Source organism: Artibeus jamaicensis, unplaced genomic scaffold, assembly GCF_021234435.1.
Source record: "Artibeus jamaicensis isolate MK-2021 breed Jamaican fruit bat unplaced genomic scaffold, CSHL_Jam_final contig_233, whole genome shotgun sequence".
Lineage (NCBI taxonomy): Eukaryota > Metazoa > Chordata > Mammalia > Chiroptera > Phyllostomidae > Artibeus > Artibeus jamaicensis.
In genome coordinates this window covers 29280936-29302113 of record NW_026521486.1, presented here as the reverse complement: position 1 = coordinate 29302113, position 21178 = coordinate 29280936, and the positions used below count along the sequence as shown (strand labels likewise).

The following is a 21178-nucleotide window of genomic DNA, read 5'->3' as shown; positions in this document are numbered from 1 at the left end:
ATATCTCTGAAAAGGTGAAAGTGGGACTTAAACATGCTCTCTAATCAGGAGGCCCCTGTTTTTAGCTCCTATTTTAGAGTCTCCCCAAGGTTTCCACTGCAATTTCATTTGACCTTTAGCTAAAGACCGTATTTTACCACAGCGCCCGGGTCCCTGATCCCTGGAGTGTTTGCCTACATCATCAGTCATCAGCACATGTGAGGAACCCATCCTGCACACAGGGAAGGTATTCATTATCCCTTTTTAAGAACAGACTCTGTCCTCTGGCACCATGCCCCCGATCTCTTGTCCCTCTTTTGAGGAGATAACAGAAATTTTCAGACTGTTTCTTCAGATTTCTCAAACGGCATGCTTTGGATTGAAATATTTTGCTCTGAGAGCAAAACATGATTATGGGCTCTCTAAAGATCTATTAGTTTTTGAACCAGTTGAAAGATGTGTGCACTCTCATAAGGTTATGGTAAGCACAGAGTCTCTGTATTATAGGAGCCTCAGATTATTTATGTAAACTTATTTTGTCTCAAAAGTAGGATGGCATGACAATTACTGTAAGGTCAGAAACTGCCTTTAATCATGTAACATTATTATTACTGAAACCATCCTTTTCTGTATCAACTAATATACAAAAAATACCAGTAAGACAAACACTCATTCCCACTAATCGTATCTACTTAAGGAGAGGGAATTTCTATTCTGCTTCGAGAGGGAAGACCTTGGATGAGACACCTTCATCTTTTCTATACTTTCTCGTTACCTCCTATTAAGGGGAGAGCAGTGAATTACCAACTCAGTGCCCTGTGGGTGCTGAGGAGACAGTGTGATCCACCTTTTGTGTCACATGATAAGCACACAGTGATGAGCTTTGACCCCGTGAGGGTGAGGCCCGAAGTCTGGTGGAACAGTGAGCTCTGCAACGTAATATTAGAAAGCGCTTGGTAGCTGTACACAAAAGCTATGTGCACCAATTCACCTTCTATCGGGAGAGTTTCATGTTGCTCTTGATTTATATCATTTATGTGTATATCTTTCAATCATTTGCAAAATGTATCAGAGAAAGTAAAGGTGGTACTTGCTAGAGCCCTAAATCCACTACATGTAAAAATGCCCTTTTAATATACAACATAATCCATGTTATCACAATCATAATTGTTATTTTTATTCATCCTAATGAATAAAAATTTAAAACATCAAATTGTTTTGGGATGAAACAAGTTCAAAAGCAAAATCAAACTAAGTTTGGTGGGGGTGGCTGGAGTGGGAGGAAGTGGCGGGGGGGTAAATGCAGACAACTGTATTTGAACAACAATAAAATAAATTAAAAAATAAGTTTGTATGCCTTTAGACATCTTTTGACTCTAACATTTTCTGTCTCCATTAATTCCAAGTATCTAATGCATTCTGATGAATAAAATTTAAAACAACAGTTTAGTCAGAATTAAAATTTGTTATTAATTTTAGATCTGACAATACCTATTCATGCATTTAATGATTTAGATTTCTGAAACATAGTGCACATTTTGTGACCTTTTAGTTCTCTACACCTATGCAGCCATTAGAAATACAAATTCAAATAAAATGATAACAATATTAACTACTGGAATTGATCAAGAAAATGCGATGTGTTGTTTATGGTATTAGGTGCTTAATCAGTGATACCTTATTTAATTAACAGAAACGCAGATAGTTATTTGTTATTTCTATTTCATGGCTGAGTAAATGGAGCCATAGAGATTACAGATAAATTTTTGAAGGTTATGTACATAGCTTGTAAGTCTTCAAATGTACATTCATGTCAGGGATATCTCCAGAACCCACTGTGTAGACTACTGTGCTTTCCTGCCTGCAGTGAAAGGTGTAGAAAATTTGCTCCACCTTCATTTGACAGGAAAACATGACTGCTGTACCCCACTCCAGTGTCTGTATAACTGTGTTTTGTTAATATTACAAAGTTTGGTGGCTTGAGTTTTATAGATTAATCTTTTATAATATTTTCTACAAACATATATAACATCTAGGATATATATATATAATATTTTTTCTCCAAGTAATGTTTTCAACCACAGAACTAAGAAATTTATATCATCAATAATAGAAAAGCATCTGACAATTTAGAAAGATCATATACAGTTATGGTGGACAGGTTCTTCACAGTAAAGACAAAAATTAAACTAATATATGCTACAGAGGAAAGGAAGAAGAATCTATGTATGGCTCATATGTCTAGAAATAGTTTAACACATTGGAGCACAGAGTTCAAGTTTCAGAGAACAGCCACACTGGCCCTACGTCCACCCTGTTGTACTTTTCTATATCAACAGAAGGAACATGTACCCATGTAATTTCCTACTTCCTTTATTCCATCAACAAGTTATTTGCCAAAGTCCTCTCTTTAAAGTAAGTATTGATTTGACCACTATCTATTTTTCCAAGCCAATATCTCATAATTTGGAATTTGAATTCTTCTGTGGAGTTTACTTAGTTATATTTTCCCTAAAATTGGGGTACTGCTTTAAGAATTGAGGGTACAACAACATCAATTAGTAATTGGAACTTGGGAGAACAGACAAATCTTTTGCAACACAAAAAGTATATAAACTATTATAAAATGAAGCATAAATACAGTGTGAATGGAGTCCAAGGCTGGAAATGGTCTTCTGTTCGGGGTACTGGCAGGAGGGTCACTGTTCTGGTTTGCCTGGGAGGTGAGACTTCCTTGGAGGCAGGACTTTTAGAGCTAAAACTGGGACAGTCTGTGGAAACCAGGACAGTCTGGGGAAACTGGGTCTGCTGCTCGGCCCAGCTGGAAAATTTTTTAGTAAGAAGATACATTTGAGAACAAATGTTTAAAAATAATAACTATACTATTATTTATTGGTATTATTAATAATAGCTAGCAACAATAACTATATTATTATTACTACAATAATAACTATATTATTATTATTATTTATAACAGTCAGACTTTCTGTGCTATATATTGTTCTATGGTAACCTAATGTGGCCATACTGTTACCAATAGAGTCTCTTTGGAATGCTGGAGTCTCCTCATTGGCCAGGATGGCAGCAGGGGGAGGTTCTTACACTGATTGTGTGGAAAGCTAGAAATATCAATGGATAGGGCCCAAGCATGTGAAAAACTAGCAAAATAATTGGATAGAGAAAAAAGCTGTTTTTCTCCCTTCCAGCAAAAGATTGGTGTAGGCCCAGGGCAAGGCAGGCATATGTGTCATTGAAGTCAGAATGGCGTGGAGTGGGGGGCGGGGTGCTAGACAAAGAGGCGTGCCCGTCAAGTCTGGGGAAAGAATGGGTTGTTTGAGTGGTGGACACACCCAAATCATGCAAAAGTTTGGGGAGTTGATGATCATTTTGAGACAGCACTTGGTCTGTTTCACACCCAAGCTAATACAATTCCAGGGAAATAAAGAAGCTTTTCTTGCTTGCGACCTGCACTCACATGATGCGTTCACCTGTTATTTTTATGGCTATGTGGCCTTAGCAGCATGGTCCAGGGCCTCTAGGAGGGAAATCTCTCCTTCTGTCTCTTTCCCACATAGTGATGCACTTGACGGTGTGTTCATGTGGTGCGGGCAGACACGTGGCCCGTGGCCGTGGGGCTCCACACACAGGATCCAGGATGGAGCCTGAAATGACCAGCAGCAGGAAACAAGCTAAACTACCTTGATAGGGACTTCCTACCATGAAGCAGGAACTTTGGATACTGGCTTTTCTCTTGGCCTTGCTGAGGATGGTTAGACGTTTTCCAAGGCAGAAAGAGGAGACGGTCTTCCAGATGGGAGTCTGCCATTCTCCCTGGCCACATGGCACCTGAAATAAAACCTCTTTCCTTTTGCACCAGCAACTTCCTCATGAGGTTTGGCTTTTGTGGTGAACCTCTGTTTTTGTTCAGTTATATTATGTTGTAGAGGTTATTATTATCCTCTTTCTGATAAGAAAACAGAGGCATATGAAAACTTGTCAGATAATGCATGAAAGTGTGGATCAGAACAGAATAGGATACTTGGGAATAATGGGGACTGACGGATTTGGACAGAAAGAGCATTAAAGTTCAGTTTTGTTTTTCAACTTTTTCCATCCAAACAAGTAACTTATGCAGACTGTGTTTCCTTAAAAACTGCCTTGAAACTTCAGAGGAATTAATAGATAGTATTGAACAATGAACAGGAGAAAGGAGGGGAAATAGCAATTAATAAGTTATGATTGTTGTCTCCTAATGTCATAATGATGTCCTGAATCAAGTCAGTGACAGTGGAGTTGAAGCAAACGTAGTCACAGGCACAGAGGAGGTAACGTTGAGCACTCTTAGTACATGACTGCATACGCTAGTCACGGAAGAGCAAGAAATGAGGATGATTGGAAGCCTTCTTGCTTGAATGTATGAGTAAAGTGGGATTCATTAGGAGTCATTTGAAAATACAGGAAGTGGAGCAGATCTGAGCTGGGGAGAATCATGGAATATAGTCATATTTAATTTAACTATGCACGTGATTTTATGCTGTCCAATGAAACAGTGAGTGAGAAATTATTTTATCATTTTAATACTGTATCATGAGCCCTAAGGTCAGTGTGAACGTGCTGGTAGAAACGCTATTAACTTGGTGGAAGGAGCCTGGCTTCACAATGGATCCAGGTATAGAAGCTTGCAAATAATAAAGTGGGACCCTGCCAAACAGGCCAATGGTCCTGAAAACCATTTCAGCCCAAAATGAAAAAAAATGTGGGGGGATTAATGCGCCAGCAACCTTTACTTTTAACTTTAGAAAAAGTCATATTTTATAGACATACAGAATGATATTTAAGGAGTATTTCATCAGGATAATTCATCGACATTAATTATTATTTGTCTCATGTCTGTAGTGCAGGACATTTTATTGAATAATTTGTTACATGGGAAGAGACACAATTCTTTTCTCCCGAGTTATATTAGAGAAGAGAAATTCCAAAACCATTATCAATTATATGTGAGTTTTCAAAGCGACAATTTACTGATTTTGGCCTAGTGAAGGTATAGCCCTCCACTGCTTCACACACACACAGCATGGACACACAACATACCCATACCCACACAACACAAACACACATACACAACATCCACCCCCTCACCCTCCAACACACACACTGAAAGTCCATATCAAATTAATCAGGAAAGAGTTTTACAGAGAAAGTGAGTGGGACATTTCCATTTAAATAAACATTTGTTGTACTTTTATTATATGCAAAGCTTTGTTCTAGGTACAGCTTAGAGAAAAATAAAATTTATAACATATATTTACTTTAAAAAGCATGTGATAATATTCCAAGATGGTAACTTTCATGTCATTCTTATACATGTTATCTCATTTGATTTTCACAGTATCCTATGGAGTCCATAGTGAAGTATTGTGCCCAATGCATATACCATGCAATTGCATTGTACATGAGGTAATATCCTGTGCTTCCACTTTGTGATAAAGAAGGTTGTTGTTAGTTAAATAAATAAGTCAGTGTCATAAATGGGGGGAAAGAAACAGGGAAGGTTAAACTGAGAAGTATTTATATTCTGGAGTGAAAAGTTTATATTAGTATCAGCAAACACAACATTTGCCCCAGATTCTCCATTCTGTAGACCACCGCAAACACGACTAATTAACTCCAGAACTCTTCTCTGTGAAGCTGAACTTGGCCTTAAAACCCCTCTCTGCACAGTGGTTAAACAGCCATTACAGTTTATTGCAAGTGGCATTTGTCATGGAATCTATCTGCCACCAGTTTTAGAAAAGAAGACCAAAAGAAAATTGAAAGACAGAAAGAGACCAATGAAGGAAAAAATGTTTGAGGGAAGGATTCAGGCAATATTTTTCAGAATTGTTTTGAGGCTAAGCAGGTGGTACAAGCAGAAAGAAGATATTTAAACAGCAGAATCTTATTTATGAGATGTTAGAAAGTTTATAAGGAGTTAGAACTGTAAGGAGAAGATTATAGTAAAACTGATAAATGATCATCAGATGTGGGTCAGGAGATCTTTGTTTTATTCAGGAATCATCCTGTCTCTTGTTTTTTTCCTCTTTTTCTCCGGTTCACAGAGAGACAAAAATATTTTTTTTGGAGAAACTGAGTGATAAGTACTCATGGACTTCTCAATATCCAGCACTATGAATTGGTGAAAGTTTGCAAAGAAATGATTAATTACTTTACTCCTTATTCACATTTCTGCTCCCAGATAAGAAGCAGCTCAATGCAAGTCCACCCATTGGATTTCCACTCTCCTAGACAGCACATGGAAAAACCTTTTTCCTAAGGAACTGACCAACCCCAAAAAAGAAATTCTCCACAATCTGCCTTGGGGAGATGGCCTCATGAAAATGCTTTCTTCATGGGCTAATTTTAAATTAAGTCAATGAAGTAAGTAGATGTCTATTTCATGTACTCCCCTAATCAACTTTTTAATTTCTTACTCTTATATTAAGACATTTTTAGAGCAGTTTTAGGTTCACACAGAGAAATACAAAAGGGTGCTCTTTTAGACAACAGGAAAATATTGCAGATGAAAGTCGGTGACATAGGATTTAATGAAGACTAACCGACAGAAGGCATATATATCTTGTAAGTCTAAGCGCATATTGACAATAACATTGCATGGAATGGGGATTCAATAGAATTCTTAAAAGTTCTAAGTGGCCTGGGACTTTGGTAGTTTTTACTGATGGGGTGCTATTTTCATGGATGAGTTTATTTAATTAGGAACTGTAAATTTAATTTATGTATTGTATGTCTTTGTTATTTTAAATTTAAAAATTTTTAAAAATTATTTTATTGTTGTTCAAATACAGTTGTTTGCATTTTCTCCCCATCACTCCCCTCACCCCAGCCATCCCCACCTCCCTCCTTTAATCCCACCCCCCTTGGGTTTGTCCATGTGCCCTTTATAGTTGTTCCTTCCCACTTTCCCCCTATGTCTTAATGTCTACTACATTTCAGTGAAATAGCTTTTAAAATGTTAAAAATAAATCTATAAATAAGTGATATATTTAATAAAGCAAATAAGCACATTGCAAAGAAGTTATGATAATTCTGGTTTTATTCTCACTAATTCCCTGTTTTTCTGTCCTGCTCTCAGTACAATCTATTTTAAAAGAAAAACTAATATTGTCTTCTGTTACCAGCAATAGTCCAGACCAGGTATCTTAACTATAAATAGTAGGAAAAAAAACACATATCTTTTTATTGTATTGCTGTCCTCACAAAAAAGTAAAGAAAAACTCTAAATGACCAAAGGGGGAAATAGACAACAGAGAAAAGAAAGGAAAAAAACTTGGAAAATCATATCAAGCTGAGGTTGTTGAATCCTTTTTGCAAGATCCTCGGTTCTTGCTCTGGCTGGTGTAGCTCAGTGAGTTGGGTTTCATCTTGTAAACGAAAAGGATGCAGGTTCCATTCTCAGTCAGGGCACATGCCTGGGTTGTGGGCCAGGTCCCTAGCTGGGGGCATGCAAGGCAACTGTTCAATGAAACATTGATGTTTTTCTTTTTATCTTTCTGCCTCCCTTCATCTCTCTCTAAAAATAAATAAAATTATTAAAAAAAAAGAATCTTGGTTCTTAATTCTGAACAATGGGTGAATTTGAAACTGAGATTACTTACATAAAGCTAGGATCTTCCAGACCTCATTCATTGAAAGAGACTAAGAGAATAAGCCTGCTCATCTGTAAAATTAGAATGCAAAAGGATTTGTCTCTTTTAACCTAGATTCAGGGTAAGAGAAAACCTCTTGCCCTTTAATATCACATCACTAAATGAGAACCACACCTTAAAAATGCAAAGGGTTTCCATCATGTTTCGACTGGGGATAGACTTCTGTGCAAACTGAACATTGACTTTACTGATCATATTTAGTTTTCCAAAATCAGTTCATAATTTTGTGACTACATATGAAACAATAACATAAATGTGCAACATACTTTTAAAAATTCTTTATAATTAGTCCATTCTTTGATTCAGCCTTTCGAGGGCTTTTGTAAGGATTAAATTAGATTATATGCAGAAAGCTCTTAGATTAAAGGCACATAGGACATTCTCAGTCATATTGATGACTATTATTATTAGTATCAAAATTATATTCATATTAAAATTTAATGACTGGATACAGAGAAAACAGGATCAGTAGCAATTTGCTGAGCTTCTATTAACCTAATCCTATGCTGCATGTTTTCCTAATCTTATTTTTAAGAGAGGCATTGTTATATAATTTTCTGGTCGAAGTTGTTAGAAATGTTCTAAGATTACTAGTAAAGTGGTAATCTTAAAACCTTAAATTTGGATTTCTGACTCCGAGCCTTTAATATGTTCTTTGATACAGTAAAATCATCCTCAGTACTGAGTCCTATTTATTCAAAAGTTTTAAGTTTATATTCTTCAAGATCAGGTGAAAGATGATTTGACATTGTATTGGTAATTTCTAATTAAAAGTAAGACAAACAAATAAAATGGAAAACATAGTATGCCTATCCCCCATCAAAGCTGATCAAGACTCTTTTTTCTGGAATTTCCAGTTCATTGCTTAAGACTTCTACAGCCACTAACCTCCTCTCGGAAATGAATTAAAACATAGATAATTACCTGCATTACTTTACTTTATTACATTTTTTAATTTTGTTATTAAAATTTGGTCATTTATTGTATTTTTAATTTTGTCAGTAAAAATCTAGCTTCATACTGTTTTGTTATAGTTATATCCATGAAGGCAATGGAACTGTATGTACTTTCATATGCTTTGAACTTACATATGGCTGTGGTAGTAATGGTGATGGTAGTGATGTCATCGTTAGTGACACAGTTGAAGAGACAGGTAGGAACCAGATAACAATAGTTTGAATATAGAACTTTCTAGGCACTTTCATCTCTGCACTGAAGCCAGTAGGGAAAGAAAAGCATTAGAACATGTGAGAAACTTGGAGAGATCTTCATTTTATTTATTTATTTTTACAGGAAGATGGTATTTATTGTTCAGTCCTTCAGTGGATGTAAGAGATCTTCATTTTAGAAAGAGCATTCTTGTCATGTGGAGAATGAATTGCTTACTTACTGGAGGTAGGTAAATAAGTTGTCACAGTGTCCAAATGAAAAATTAAGAGGCCTGAATTAACAGTAACAGCGGGCATGCAAAGAACAAGGTAAAATTGACAAATATGAAAAAGACTGATATACAGGACCAGGAATGTTTAAAAATGGGGAAGCAGAGAGCCAAAGATGGGTTCCGAATTTATAGCTTGAGTGAGCACCTGAGAGGTGATGGTACTTGGAGAAATAAAATATAAGGTGAAAAGAGCCAGGATGTTAATAAAGTCAACTTTGGACATTGAAGTAGACACTTTCTCAGCTTGCTTTAAATAGAACAGGGAACAGACATGTGATCTTGGTTCTAATAATTTTTTTTTCCCAGTGAATTTTGTTCTGTAGCTGATGACACAAATAACCAGCAGTAGGGTTGATCAGCCGGTCTCTCTCTCTCTCTCTCATCCATTTCTCGGGTGTAGTACTATTACCAGTAGTGGCAACAGCAGCAGTAGCAACAGCAGCAGTAGCAACAGTAGCAGTAGCTATGGTATTAATAGTACTAGTAACAGAGGGGCAGTCAGAGCAGGGCAGAAACTGTCAGGTCAACTGTCAGTGCAAAACTATTGCCTGGTGTTTAGTGATCAGTTATGCTGGCAGAGGAATCATTCTGCACCCCGGCTTTAATAACTACTCCTAGCTGTTGGACCTCAATCCTGTTGCTCTAGCTCTTTCAAAAATTTTACTGGATATCTAACTGATCTAAAGTTGGCTTCTGTTTCTTGCAAGTGACAATTCTTGCTCAAACTGACGATTAGGTGACTGCAGGATATACAAGTAGAAATGTCAACTAGGAAGCATGGACTCATGGATTTTGGTCCTGAAATAATCAAGAGCTGAGAGTAGATTTAGGAGAAGTCAGTGTTACCTGGCAGTTTCAAACTACTAGAATTAAGGTCCCCGAGCTGGCATGTAGTGATGGATTTTCAAACACAGGTGAAAATTGTCTTCTGACAAGTTATGGAAAGCTCATTCTCTAAGACATGAAAAAATTGTAGACGCAATAGCAAAACTTAAGCATCTTCATTCCCATAGAATCGTTAATAAGCACCATTCATTCTATTTGAATGCTTGAAGTTTTGTAATAACTAGGAGTACTTTCCTGGGATTTAAGCCCACAGAATTTCCTTTTAACCCAAGCTTTTAAATATATTCTTTTGACTATCTAGTTCATGTAAAATTTACATTCACATGGTTTTATTCTAATATAGATCTTTATAATGAGAGGAATACTTGATGTTTTCATAGAACCTAAAGAGATTTTTATGAGCAGAGACCTCTGCTTTTCACCTGACCTCACTACAATAATGTTGGCATGATTAATTAAATAGGAAAAGTGTCTAGTTTTCAAGCAAATACAAAATCTAAAGGAACTTGGAAGTTTCAAACATATTTATTTTCAACAGAAATTTCTAAAAATAAACTGTTTGACAAAAATAGGAAAAAATTCACTTAGGCTAATTGAGATAAGGGAAGGTTATTAAGTGATGGATCCCAACAACTTTTAGTTTAGATCCTTATTTTCTCTACTGTCTCCAAAGTCTATGTGTATTTTTAGCAAGAAAAATTTACCTCTAATGATTGAAAGATACACGTTTTGGAGTCTATCCGCTCTGCTTTAACCATTCCTCTTCTTTTTGTTCTCATGACTCATTGCAAGTCATTACTTTATCACTATTACAAGGTAATATTTTCTTAAAAATATGTTTTCATGTCTTTCTACTGTAGATTTAAAATCCCCTAATGGGCACAAAACATGACTTAATAATTTCTGTAAATCCAGACATGAACATAGAATCAAACATGTATTAGGGTTTCAATACATATTTACTGAAGGAGGGATGGAAGGAATCATGAACCAACTGAGAAATTTTACTCATAAGGACATTAAACAAGAAGGTGCTATCTATTAAGAAAATGATTCCATCTATACACTTCACTTTTAATAATGCATACTTATTGAGCACTTAATAAAGTGATTAACATTGTGGATACAAAAAAGTGACAAACTTTTTTTTGTAGGCTGCAAATTAGGGAAAATATTTGAGAGATTATTAGAAAAATCAACCTCTACCATCATGTACACTTAGAAAACTGCACACATTTCTTTGTATAATAAAATCATTTAATTTCATATTTGTGTGAATGGAAAAAGAAGAGAGAAAAGAAATATCTTCTGACAATATTTCACTAAATAAGTGCTATTTTGGGCAATTTGAGATCACTTATCATTTGGAAGTATTCCCAGTTATAAGAGTTAAAGGAAATAACACCTATTTTGCATAGTATTCATTTTCTTTGTGAACATGGATTTGAAGTAAACAAGCCATGATTCTCCCAATTTCTTTTTGTGAAGTGAGGATTATCTCTTTCAGAACTTTGATTTCAAGTGTTACAAAGCACAATATGAATTAAGGGTTTGTGTAAGGATCCTTTGGGAAAAAAAGTCTGTGTATAAGATCTATTTGAAATTAACAGATGATACAAGAATGATTAGATAAAAGTGCTAATTTTATGATGCCTGTATCCCACTGTGTAATGGTTGATTCTGACAATATTGTAATTTAGTTTGCATCCATTTTGTTATAGTTTCTAAAGTGAAGGGCATAATTTATACAATTAAATGAAACCTTGACGTTTTCAATTAAAAAAAAACCCTTTAAATAATATGGATCAGACCCTGTAAAAAAAAAGCAAGTTGCTCATAATATATAGCCACTTCACTCTGAATAGTTAGTATTGCAGCTCCGAATTCCAATTAATGGTACCCTTCAAAAGGCTCATGCTTTGATAATTAGTTTGGACCTGTGTCAAATTCATTTAAATGGGAAATCAGCCGTAAAAAAGAAAAACATGCTTCAATTGAGAGGTCTGCTTTCAACTTAAAATTCTTTTTCTTTATTTTGAAAAATATCAAATGCTCAGAAAAGTTGAATGAACGGTACAATGAACACCTGTATACCCATCACCAACATTGAGCAATTATTGACATCCTGTTTTTCTGCTTCCTTTTCCTCTAGTTCTCTTTCCAAATGAATGCTTCCAGCAACAAGACATTCCACTCCTGACTACCTCAGCATGGCATCAACTAAGACAAAGATATTTCCTCCCCAATGATAATGTATTACACTTAGTACAATTAGGGTTAATTCAAAATCATGAAGCAACATGCAAAATTTCCTCAGTTGTAGCGAAAATATCTGTTTTGGCTTTATTTAATTTCATCGAGGATTTAGTCAAGTTTAATGAATTAAAATTGGTTACGTCCTTTTCATATGTAAAAGCACTAGAGTTTCCTGCTATTCTTTACATTTGATTGTTCAAAGATTCCAGGCCTTTCTCCTTGCAGAACAACCCATGCTTTGTTGTAATAAGTACGTTTATGACTTGATTTAAGTCAAATATTTTTGACAAGACTGGTGCATGGGTGATGTTGAGTGCCTCCTACTATATCAGAGCTGCAATCATATGATCTTAGGTCTTTCTGCTATAGCAATGCCAAGAGTAACACCTTGATCTCTCCACTGTAAAGACACATTTTTTTCTTGGTAGCTGATAATCTGTGGAGTGATACCTTGAGATCTTATAAGTATATTTTAACCCAACATTTCACCAGTGATTTTAAGTTTCATTGATTATCCTCGTCTGAATCATTAAAATTACATTAGAAGATTCAAAATTGTATTTTAAGTGAGCTTCTTTTAGACAACATATAGTTTGGGTTTTAAATCCATTCTAGTATTCTATTTTAGTTGCTGTATTTAAGCCATTGAAAGGTAAAGTGATTACTTACATAGTTGAATCAAATTCTACCATTTTTATAACTATTTTCTTTTGTACTTGCATATTCTCCCTTTTCTGATTTTAACTGAGCAATTTATATACTCTTATTTTATTCCCTCTATTAGTATATTAATTATACTTAAAAATTAATGGTTCCTCCAGACTTCATAATATACACTTTAAACTAATCTAAGTTCCCCTTCAAATAGTACTTCACTACCTTACATGTAATATAGAGGTCTTACTCTTCAATATTCCCAATTCTTCCCTACTATCTCTTACAATATTGCTTTCATGAACTTAATTTTTCTATCTGCTATAATGACAAAATACATCATTATGTTCTTATTTTAGACAAGTAGTTATATTGTAGGTTAAGAATAAAAATATTTTATCTTAATTTATTCCTTCTCTGATGCTTACTTTTTTATGAGTCCTATATCATTTTTTATTTATATTGTCTTTATTTTCATTAGCATTTAGTCCCCTTATACCTCCCTGCCCCTCGCAATCACCACACTGTTGTTCATGTCCACGGATCCTTTTTTTTTCCTCAATCCCTCGATCCCCTAGCTTTCTCCCCTCTTAGTTGTCATCTTGCTTTCTATTTGTGGGTCTGTCTCTATATTGCTTGTTAGTTCAGTGTGTTCATTAGATCCCACATATGAATGGAATCATATGATATTCGTCTTTCTCTGACAGACTTATTTCACTTAACATCATGTTCTCCAGGTTCTTCCACACTGTAACAAAGGGTAAAACTTTCTTCTTTTTATGGCCAAGTAGTATTCCATTATGTAAATATCCCACAGTTGTTGTATCCACTCATCTACTGGTGGACACTTGCCCAGTGTAAATACTGCTGCAATGAACATAGGGGTGCTTATGTTCTTTCAAATTAGTGTTTTGGATTCCTTTGGATATATTCCCAGAAAGGGAATCACTGGGTCAAAAGGCAGATCCAATTTTTGAATTTTCTAAGGTACTTCCATACTTCTTTCCACAGTGGCTGCACCAATCTGCACATCTGCTGGCAATAAATAAGTTAATTTTAGCTTATCTAAGAAAGTCCTTATTTTGTATTTGCTTTTAAAGGATAATTTCAATAAACATAGACTTCTAGTAAGTTTTGTTTTTTATTCTTTTCAATATGTTCAATATATTATGTAAATCTCTTATTGCCTGCATGTTGTCACATAAAAGCCTAGTGAAATTTTTACTCTTGTTCCGCAGGTAAGATACTTCTCCTTGCCTCATCAATTTCTTCCAATAACTTTTCTTTTTCTTTGGTTTTCTGCAGCTCAAATATGACATGGCTGTTTTTTTGTTTGTTTGTTTTTCTTTCTTTTATGTTCAGTAAGCATTCTGTTAGGTGTTTTCTAAATTTCCTGGATTTGTGGTTTAGTGTTTATCATTAATTTTGGAAAATTTCCAAGTATTATTATTTCAAGTCTTTTTTCTGTTCCCTTTTCTCTTTATCTCTTATTTCTCCTCTGGCCCTCTAATTATGATCTTTTCTGTTCTGTTTATTTTTTCATTTTTTAATTCTATAACTTTAGAGTAAACCTTATGGTTTTCATGGATCTCTGCAGTCAGGCTGTGACCTCTGTCTGTGCTTCATTCCCAGTCTTTTCCATCTACCCGCTTAAAGTCCTGACTTCTGCTGAATTTTTTCCCTACAGGTGAGACAGCAGATCTGGAGGTTGATAAGCCTAGAGGAACGTCCTTCCTCCTTCTGGAATAAGGCTCTCATAAAAGTCTTTTTTCCTGGAAGGTAGGTCTTTGTTGTGGGGAAAATTCTGAACATATTTCACCATGCTCATTCTTTCCCGCCCTCTGCCAGGAAATCTTTCTGAAATCTTCACAGTGGGAAACTGGTTATGTAGTCTCCCCTAAGATTGTGGCTCCTAACAGTTTCTCACTTTTAAATTAGTCTTCTCTCAGTCTACAGAAATGTGTAAATCTTACCATGAATGTTTTCTTACCAATTTATTATTGTAATAGCTTCTGCTCATGTAGCTCTTGACTGTCATTCTCTAGATTCACCTGTCTCTCCAGATTTCAGACTGGCTGTATGCCCTGCAATCTCAGGGGGTTTTGGTGTATACAGAAGTTGTTGATTTTCAGTTCATCAAGCCTTTTCTTGTTGTAAAGATGACAGTGAGAACTGGAATAGAAGTTCAATGCTACACATGCACACATATTTTCCATATGGCTTCCCGAATCTCAGAGGCTCCTAGAAAGACACATATTAATTCAGGGCCTGGAATCAAGGTCACACAGCAGTGCTAAGCCAAAAAATTTGAGTCTTCTTACCCAAAATTTAAGGATGCTTTCTGCTATAACATCATTCACTGCTTTTTATTCCTACATCTTCTTTATCGTAAGATGGATCATCTGGCTTAAAGTCAACACCTTCCTCAGCATGTGGAAATATTATGTATGTTGTAAACCTAATTTTCCACCAGCAAAAAATTAACATATTCAAGGTTGCCTCAAGATACTTTAAAAGTTTCTCATAAATAACTCTTAATTTTCTTATATTACTCCACCTAAGTCATTACGGGAAATCACTGGAATATTCACACACACTCAGAATAAATTATTTCTCTAAGTGGCTCTGTCATGGAGCTCAACTTTCTCAGCAGGTGTTTTTCACTAGCAGAGGAGGATCCAAGCTCTCAGATGGAAAGAATGCTTTAATTTTATTTCAATATGTAACTCAATTTTGCTATAAAGAAAGTAAAGCTTATGAATACATTCTAGGTCTGAACAAAAGGACAGCACCAAAGTAGGTGATTTGATATTGTATTAAATGATTTAAAGATAAAATCAACCTATGTTGTTGTCTATGCTTTCTTTTGTGGAGATATTAAACTATTTTAAAGTCTCAGTAGGATTTCCATGGCAGTAAGCCATATCTTTTCTGTGTCTCAGGAGTGAGAATTTCTATTATATGGACTGTAGGACACAGAATTCTTAGAGCTGAACTGATGATGAATGCAAAAATATATTTGTGAACAAGAAGGGGGCTACCTGGCAGGCCTGAGAAGGTCAATTATTAAGGTAACTACACAGGATGTTCTGATCATAAAAATTCATAATTGGGCACGTCATAGCATGAAGTCATGTCCTAGGCTTACATGGTAGATTTATCTGCTCCTTAAGCAAGCCCTGCCCATTGTTTCTGGGCATCTGGGATAATGTATTTAAAATGTCAGAATGATGTCTTCTCCCAGGACAGAGGCAAGACCATCCCAACATTTCTCATTATTATTTTTATCCCCCTACCTCTATAAACTATGCGTTGAAATAACATACGTTTAACATCCACTAGCGTAAAAGAAATATGTACCTTTCCATTTTTCTTTTTTTTATTTAATCCTAGATCTTTCCCTGCTTTACTCTTTCCTGCATTCTTAATCTACCACTAATGGATTTCATGTAATCTTCCTATACCCCCTTTCTTGATTCTAATGTATAAACTAAACTGCCAAACTGCTAATTCCTGGAACATTTTCTCAATCTTTTGAGATTTTGCTTCTTTGTGTGCCTTCAGCCTTGGCTGAAATAAAGTCATTAAACCTTGCTTTGGGTTTGGAATTTCCTTCGTCAACATAGTCATAACAATTATAGAATAACTAACCTTAAAATATCAAGCTTTTTACTTTAAGTCAATATCATAAACATCTCAATGAAAAGTAGTCAGATATTTGTTAGAGAAATAACAGAAGCAATATCCAAAATTTATTTATATATTTTTGTCTAAAACAAATGTTCTAATTTATCTTAATATGACAGTCTTACTAGACAAGAAGCTCCTCAAGGGCAAAGAAAAGGATTTTTTCCATGGGCTTTAAACCAAGAATTGTTCAAAATTAGTTCTAGCTCTCATCATTATGCACATAGTATTTCTGTAAACTATACTTTATAGTAAAGTTAATTGAGGTTAGGAGAATTTAAAAGATTCTAAGTATGGAACTAGTGTTACCCATGGTTGCTGCCTACCAGACAAGGTTAACTCCAACTGTAGAAGGAGAAAATAAAGTGAGATAAAGATAAGAGGTAGAGAAACAAAGGAGAATACATACAATACAAACATCTAATTTGGTGAGTTCCTCCTTGCCTTCTCCATGGTGTGTTTTTGAATCTATATATTTACTCTCCATGCTTCGGCCTAAGCTAGTATGAGTGTGATTTTACTACCTCGTGATTATAGGTCTGCATATAATATACACACAAAATTGTAACTGAAAACTTGTAAAGCTGCAAAATGTTACTGATTTTTGAATTGCAAAACAAGTAACATCCTGTTGAGAGTTCGACCATCACTTACCTGAATGGCAGCCACGCTAATAAGGCCTTCTATCTGAACAAGGCAGCCCACTTACCTGGCAATAATTCAACCACTAATGCAATTCAAGAAACATCTATTGAACATTGACCATGTGCAAAATGCCAAGTTTGTACATAACTAGTCCTCTGACCCATTTCTCAAAAGTAGATTACTCCAGAACTTAGTTCTTGACTCTCTTTTCTCCTCCATAAAAAGGGTGTTTTAAAATTCTGTGTATGGACTGGTGGCTGCCAAAATGAAATCTACTACTTTGAATGATCATCTATGATTCTCACAATTCATTGTAACTCATTCTTTGACTTCTTCTTTTGTAACACAGTTCAGTGTCTCAAACTTAAGTTTTTAAAAACAGAACTTGTGAACCCATACTCTGGAAAATGTTTGTAATCTATTTTTTTCATTCTCCTCTACATGCTGGGATGCAAAAATAAATTGGAATTATCTTCTGGAGGATGGGCCCTTTGGTACAGGCTTCCCCCTTTAGGTGAGATTCAAATAGGTTTTTAATATAAATTTGCAAAACTCTGTCTAAGAAATGTTATTTTTAATATATTTTTTAGATTTTATTTATTCATTATTAGACACAGGGGAAGGCTGGGAGAAAGAGGAGAGAAACATCAATGTATGTTTGTCTCTCATGCGCCCCCTACTGGGGACCTGGCCTGCAACCCAGGCACATGCCCTGGAATGAGAATCTAATCAGTGACCCTTTGGTTCTCAGGTGGTTGCCCAATCCACTGAGCCATTCCAGCAAGGACAAAAAGCATTAATTTTTTAAGAAAGCATAAACATCAGTTACAATTCTAAATTAAATGTTATGTGTACAATGTCAAATTATCATTAAAAGCACAGCATATCCAGTATTTTCTAATAACAAATTGTTTGTATTGTGTTTATCTCTTTTAATAAAAATATATTTTAAGCTTATAATATATTCCCAGTTTTGTTTTGAATGTTATGTACTGCAATCATATAACTGGCACATAAATACAGTTTTATTTGCTCCCTTCAATTGTCTAATACCTTGAGTATATTATGCTTGCATAATTACAGTGGTTACTATTACCACAACAATGATAAAATGTGGTCTTCCGGCCAAGATGGAGGTGTAGGTGGATACACTGTGCCTCCTTGCAGAACCAAAATTAAAGACAACAAAAATTTAGAAACAAAAATCCCCCCAGAACTGACAGAAAATTGAACTGTATAGAAGTCCAACAACCATTCATCCAGACTGGTAAGAGGGGAGGAGTCAGCGGATGGTGAAGAGGGGTCTTGGCAGGAAAAAGTGGTGGTTGGCAGACCCAGGTGCACGGGCATCGACTGGCAGATTCTGAACAATGAGCAGACCCAGTGAGACGTGCAAGGTGGTTGGCTGACCATGGTCACACATTTGCGTGCAGATAAACCAGGCAAAAATGGGAAGCAAGACAGACCTCACAACCCAGGGCCCCAGCACCAGGAAATAAAGCCTAAAAACAGCAATTGAAAACATTTGTGGGGGTAGAGGTATCAGGAGAGACTCCCATCTTACAGAAGAGTTCATTGGAGAGACCCTAGAATCACCCACTCAGGAACCAGCACCAGAAGGGCCCAATTTGCTTGTGGGAAGTGTCAGAGGGGACCAAAATCTGAGAGAGAGCAGAGCAAGTGTCATCGTTCCCTCTCCAACCCTGCCCACACATACAGTGTCACAACCCAGCAACTGGGTTGCCCCACCCTGGTGAACACCTAAGGCTCCACCCCTCACTACATAACAGGTGAATCAAGACCCCCAAAATGGCCCAAATGGAAGAACAGATCAAAGCTCCAGAAAAACCACAACTAAGCAACAAAGAGGTAGCCAACCTATCAGATGCACAGTTCAAAGCACTGGTGATCAGGATGCTCACAGAACTGGTTGATTTTGGTTACAAATTAGATGAAAAAGTGAAGGTTACACTAAGTGAAATGAAGGAAAATGCACAGGGAACCAATAGTGATGGAAAAGAAACTGGGATTCAAATCAATGGAGTGGACCAGAAGAAAGAAAGAAACAACCAATCAGAAAAGAATGAAGAAACAAGAATTCAAGAAAATGAGGAGAGGCTTAGGAACCTCCAGGACATCTTTAAACATTCCAACATCTGAATAATAGGGGTACCAGAAGGAGAAGAGGAACAGCAACAAGTGGAAAACTTATTTGAACAAATAATAAAGGAGAACTTCCTTAATCTGTCAAGGGAAATAGACTTCTAGGAAGTCCAGGAAGCTCAAAGACTCCCAAAGAAGGTGGACCCAAGGAAGAACACACTAAGGCACATCATAATTACATTAGCCAAGATTAAAATGAAGGAAAGATTCTAGAAGCAGCAGGAGATAAGGGGACAGTCACCTACAAAGGAGTTCCCATCAGACTGTTAGCTGATTTCTCAAAAAAGAGACCTTACAGGCAAGAAGGGGCTGGAAAGAAGTATTCTAAGTCATGAAAGGCAAGGACCTACATCCAAGATCACTCTATCCATCAAAGCTATCATTTAGAATGGAAGGGCAGATATAGTGCTTCTCAGATAAAGTCAAGTTAAAGGGGTTCATCATCAACAAGCCCTTATTATATGAAATGTTAAAGGGACTTATCTAAGAAAAAGAAGTTAAAAAATATGAACAGTGAAAGGACAGCAAACTCACAGTTATTAACAACCACACCTAAAACAAAAGCAAACTAAGCAAACAACTAGGACAGGAAGAGAACCACAGAAATGGAGATCACATGGAGGGTTAGCAACAGGGGAGTGGGAGGAGGAGAGAGGGGGGAAAAGGTACAGAGAATAAGTAGCATAAATGGTAGGTAAAAAACAGACAGGGGGAGGGCAAGAATAGTGTGGGAAATGTAGACGCTAAAGAACTTATAACACATGAACATGAACTAAAGGGTAAGAATATGGGGGTAGTGGGTGTGCAGGGTGAAGGGGAATGAAGGGGTGAAATGGGACAACTGTAATAGCATAATCAATAAAATATATTAAAAATGTGGTGATAGGGTACATTCTATTATATTATTGTATACATATACATAATAGATACATGATAAATAAGCATACGACATAGTTAGAATCTAATTTCAGTTGGTGTGACATACGAACCCTAAGTATTCATGAATTAAGCAAAATAAAAGTCTGTTTCTTCATCAGCTGTGCTCTGAGAAGTTGTAAGGAAATTGACACCCATCTTGTTGGCACTGTCTTAGAATCTTGCCCTCCCCCCTCTGCTGCAGGAGTGAAGAGGAGGGAAGGTCACATTGGACCTATTGCAAGCATATAGGAAATGGTTGCTCTGACTGTAAACATCCCCATTGTTTTCCTTATTCCCCCACTGAGCTGAAATGCTAAAAAATTTGTTCAGTTCAGATTGAAAAGAGAAGGAACCGTGCCTGTTATTGGGCAGGATTAACTCAATAACCAGTGGTTCTAACATTTATATTTTCCAGACCCCAGTGACTTCTAGTAAATACAGCTCACAGAATCCTATACTATTCTGGTTCCAAGAGAGCAAAAAGCATAGTGAGAATACCCAAGGTACAGAAAAAAAATGCTAAAGTTAGGTAACTTCATTAAAAAAGAGTACTTTGTCCTGAAGCTACTGTGAATTATGATGCTTGATGATAGCTCATGAATTCATCTACGCACATAGTTTAGGTCAGGTGCATATTTCAGTACCTGCTACATATTTTATTCTGCCTGTTTATAAAAGTAAGAAAATGCAAAACAAACCATTTGAAAGGTTTTCAGTCTCTTGCCAAAGTAAACTTAACATTCTCTAGAAGGAGATATTCCTTAGAGTGCTTTGAGGATAAGGAATTGCTCAGAACCCTGGAAAGATCTGATTTACAGCTTAATAACTTCAGTTTCCGGAAACAAAATGGAGTTCTTATTTCAAGGCTGAAATACTACCA

The 21178-nt window shown here is 36.0% G+C and overlaps 1 long non-coding RNA gene across 9 annotated transcripts in view; it reads left to right on the top strand.

Moving 5' to 3' along the window:
- The window catches only part of LOC119042855 (uncharacterized), a 69418-nt gene that overhangs the window by 19554 nt on the left and 28686 nt on the right, over window positions 1–21178 (top strand). For 7 of the 9 annotated variants that reach the window (XR_008390904.1, XR_008390900.1, XR_008390898.1 and 4 more), the window contains 4 exons: window positions 5372–5439; window positions 6218–6399; window positions 8982–9083; window positions 14573–14664. This is a non-coding gene — a long non-coding RNA (uncharacterized LOC119042855). The remainder of the gene's footprint in view (window positions 1–5371; window positions 5440–6217; window positions 6400–8981; window positions 9084–14572; window positions 14665–21178) is intronic. The other 2 variants (XR_008390901.1, XR_008390905.1) reach the window with 2 other exon arrangements.